Source organism: Dipodomys spectabilis, unplaced genomic scaffold, assembly GCF_019054845.1.
Source record: "Dipodomys spectabilis isolate Male_0828 unplaced genomic scaffold, ASM1905484v1 ptg000018l, whole genome shotgun sequence".
NCBI classification, from domain to species: domain Eukaryota; kingdom Metazoa; phylum Chordata; class Mammalia; order Rodentia; family Heteromyidae; genus Dipodomys; species Dipodomys spectabilis.
Genome location: NW_024870695.1, coordinates 19897472 through 19902072, shown reverse-complemented (window position 1 = coordinate 19902072; position 4601 = coordinate 19897472).

Genomic DNA, 4601 nt, shown 5'->3' with positions numbered 1-4601 from the left:
TCTGTTCCAGAGTCTACATCAGATGACCGGAAAGAATAATGCAGATTGAGAGTCTGAGCTCATCTTGCATTTGTAATTTGTATACTAAGCCTTTCATTTCTTTTTTAAGTCAGAATGGCAAGGGGAATAAATCTGCCCGCTCATGTAGAACTTTCTAGTCTACCTTTTAATAATTTGAAATGCTGAAGCCAGCTCAAACATGAATCGACACACACAGTCAGTTTAAAGTATGCTGGTTAGGGCATGTGAAGATTCTGAATTTGTAGGTGATGGGACTTTTTACAGAGAGGAGCCTTTTTTACCTTATATAATAAACCGTAGGGCTCAAGTTACAGGTTTTTGTTACCAACCAGGTATTTAAGATACTGTAACCCTAACTACTAAGTGAGTGTTTGACTTATTCTCCTTCTGATTTTCCCCTCCTCCAGGAGATTGGACATGTTGGGTAAGTACTTTGCCACTGGGCCACATCCTCAGCCTTCTCCCTCTTCTATAGTGCAAGACACAAGGGTCAGAGAAATTTAACAGCTTCATCCAAAACCAGGACTGAAAAAGGAATCTATGCCCAATTCCAGAGCCTCCTATATGTGTGTACTACTGCATTTGCAAAGTGAAAAGAAAAGAGAGAAATAGAGGAGAGGGAGGGAGGGAAGGAACGCAAGCAGACAGATTGGCAGGCTGTCAGGCAAGCAAATCAAACACCTTGAACTTTTAAAGTTTATCAGCCGTGGACATGAAAATGAGAGCACTATTCAAATAGTTGAGAATCTCAGGAAGGCCAGGCAGCCTTCTCTGCAGTCCAACTTGACAGTAGATTGTCTTGATGCATTCCTCCCAAAAGTGTGTGCTCTGGCTCTCCAGTGACATTCATTTCTGGAACACTCAACTACCACAGTGCTGCATCTTCCTGATCAGTATCTCCAGCCTAAAACTTTTTTTTGCCAGTCCTGGTCTTGAACTCAGGGTCTTGGTGCCATCATCCCTGAGCTATTTCAGCTTGAGGCTAGTGTTCTACCACTTGAGCCATAGCTCCACTTCTGGCTTTTTTTTTTTTCTTTCTGTGATTAGTTGGTGATAAGTTGCACAGACTTTTCTGCCTGGGCTAGCGTTGAACCTCAATCTACATATCTCAGCCTCCTGAGTAGCTAGGATTCCAGGCAGGGGCTCTAGCCTAAAACTCTTTAAGGACCACGGCTCTAATCAACTGCTTTAATGCTCCCTACCATATTTCACTTGTGTGTACACTGAGTGTGTTCTCTTTCTTGTTCTTCCATTCCTGAAATGTTTGATATTAGTAGTGTGGCTAGAGTCATACAGCCAGTCTTTTTTTGTGTGTGGCAGTCCCAGGGCTTGAACTCAGGACTTGCATATCTGGCTTTTTTTGTAGTTTATTGGAGATAAGAGTCTCATGGACTTTCCTGCCTGGACTGGGTTTGAACCACTATCCTGTCTCAGTCTCCTGGATAGCTAGGATAACAGGTGTGAACCACAGGACCCTGGCCATTCATTCTGGCACCTGGCCATTCGTCCATTCTTGATTGCCTGCCTGCCTTCCAGATTCTTCCAGTCAGCCAGAGCTGACATTTACACCTTATGGGTTCCTTGCCTCTTTTCTACCTCAATACCCAAAACAGTCCTAGTTAGTAGTTCTCAAGCCAGTGCAGCTGCCTCTTCATTCATCTCCCTGACACAGCCTACACCCTCAAAGAAGCCAATTCCCACTGCTACCAGCGTTATTGTCCAAAACCTGAGCGTGCATTTCCCCTGCTTTAGAACTCCCATTGACTGTTACCCTCTCCGGCTCATGACAAATGCCTTAGCTTGGCCTTTTCCCATGCTGACTGCCAATGGGCTAGCTGTATGCTTGCCAAGTGGACCTACTTTGGTAAATTTCATAGCCGCCCCATCCATTGTGGGGTATCATATTGCTTTCCTTTAACTGTTTTGTTACTCTTTTTTTTTCCACCTAGAATACTCATACTCAAGTCCTGGTCTTACCTAGCAAACATTTATTCATTCCAGCCATTCGTTCCATGCCGAATCTCTTGCTGTTGACTCAAGCATCATGCACGGCTAGAAGCCCCCTTTCATTCCATAGTATCAGTATTCCTTCATGGCCCCTATTGATGAACATCTATACTGTTTACTTCCTCCTGTGGTGGTCGAAACAAAATCTTTCGAGATGGGAAGGGTTTAGTCTCTCTCGGCTCTGCTTTTAGCATAGCACTGGCCTCTTATAGGAGAGGCAGGTTATTGGGTGGCTGGGAGTGTTGTGGTGGAGAGGTGGAAGAGGACAGGTAGTATTTTGTAGCAAGTTCGTGTTCATCAGAGTAGGGAGCTGGGTGGACCCCAACTTTTGGCTGCTTCTGAATATTTGTAGCAATGTCAGGAAAGTAGGTGAGAAACAAGTATAAATATTTGACAGTATGCCCTCAATAAGGGCTTGTTTATTGATGTTTTAATAAAATTTATCAACAGTTTAGGGACTTGGATATTTTCTGCATATTTCCCTCTGGTCCTTCACTTCTTGAGCATAGTCATAAAATAAACAAGTTGCACTCAGTTCCACAGATGTTGATCCTTCCTGAAGATTATTTCAAATAATTACAAATATTGCCTTGTATATTTTACCTTGAAAAGCATGCAACTGTGAAATTCTTGGCAAAATACAGATATGAACATTTAAAAAGTACTTAGTTCACCCATTCTAATACATTTTCTTATTTTTCCTGTCAGTCTTTTCCTGTATTTACAGGATTTTTTATGTATTTGTAAATATGCCTAGTATCCTTGTATATGGTATTGTTTTTCCCCCTCATGTATCATAAGCACTTAAGAAAATACGTTCTTCAGTGCTGGAAAGGTGGCTCAGTGGTAGAGTGCTTGCCTCACACGTGCATGAGGCCCTGGGTTCAATTCTTCAGCACCACATAAACAGAAAAAGCTGGAAGTGGCACTGTGGCTCAAGTGGTAGAGCGCTAGCCTTGAGCTGAAGAACTGAGGGACAGTGCCCAGGCCCAGAGTTCAAGCTCCACGATTGACTAAAAAGAAAATACATTCTTCATGATTAGAATCTTTTTTTTTCCCCTTGATACTAGGGATTGAAGCCAGGGTCTCATGAATGCTAGGCAATAGAGATGGAATTTTCAGTGGAATAGAGATGGAATTTTCATATTACTTTTTATTTTTAGGGATTTTTTAATGCTATTTGTGTTCGTTTGTTTGTTTGTCAGTAACAGCTTTGAATTTAGAGGCTCCAGCTTGCTAAGCATGCATTTTACCACTGAGATAGGACTTTATCCCCCCTTTTTGTGCTGATTATTTTTTGCCAGGACTACCATCTACTTGTTTGGGAGATTTCCACTGCAGCTAACCTGACAGACATGCACCTTCTAGCAGTCTCTAGGACTTTTCTGTCTGGGCTGACCTCAAACCACTGTCCTCCTGTTTTAGTCTCCCAAATTGCTAGAATTACAGGCCTGAGCCACCAACACCAACTGGAATTTTTAAATTTTTTCCAATTTTGTCTTGTAAACTATTACTGGGAACCCAGAGCTTTGTCTGTACTTACGATTGGGATTGAAGGTGATAATTTTCTTGCATGTTAGGTACATGGATTTTATCTCATTTAATCATTACCCAAAACCCTTATAGGTAGATAATGTCTCTATCCCCATCTTATAGACAGGGAAACAAGCACAGAGAATGGATTTCCTTGCCCAAAGGAAGTAGCAGAGCCTGACAGAACCCAGAGAACCTAGAGACTATTTTCATTACCAAGAGTTCAGTTCCTGGGTCAAAGATGCATTCACAGGTTTTACCCAGAGGGAGACTTTTTTAAAAAAATACAGCTCGTTCCAAACCTTTACATTATTTTAACTTGGTGTCATTGGGTGAGGGCTCTTCTTCCCGGGTACATTAATTAGAGGAAAAGAAGAATAGGAAAATCTCTAGATGGAACCCACCTGAAGTCAGTTCATCTTGTTTCTCATGAAACAAAATAGTTTCCCAGGAGAATGTTTTTAATTTAAGGTTAGAATCTCTGCATTCTTGTCTTCCTGCCACTTTTGCTGTTTTAAATAGACAGTGCCAATATGTTCTTGCATTCTGTGCCGTTCCCACCTACAATGTGTCTTTGGTGGTGTTTTTCCAAGAAACAGTGCCGCTGTGCACTCTGGCTGCTTTGCATGTGAGGCAGCGCTCTCCTCATTAGGGGCCTCTGCAGCTCCACAGAATGCTTTCTCATTCTGCCACCCAGCTCATCACTCCAATTTCACTGCCTTCACAAGTCATTAAGTTAATGGAGTCTGGCTCTGCTTAGGGGGCCTGGGAAAAGATGCTCTGTTCCTTTTCCCAGTCTCCTAGCACAGGTCAGAAAAAATTTCCTCCTTCAAACTATTTGATTCTCTTCAAATGATACCAAGTGTTGTCTAAATCCCCATCAGATACCCCATCTCACAATATAGAACTAGCCTGGATGATCAAGGCTGGAAGTGCTTAGATAAGTCACACCGAGTCTCAGTTCCTCTCCGTAGAAGGGGTATATTAGCTCCCTCCACCATCATAAGGACTAATAAATCCCTCCAAGTGGGTTTTGTGTG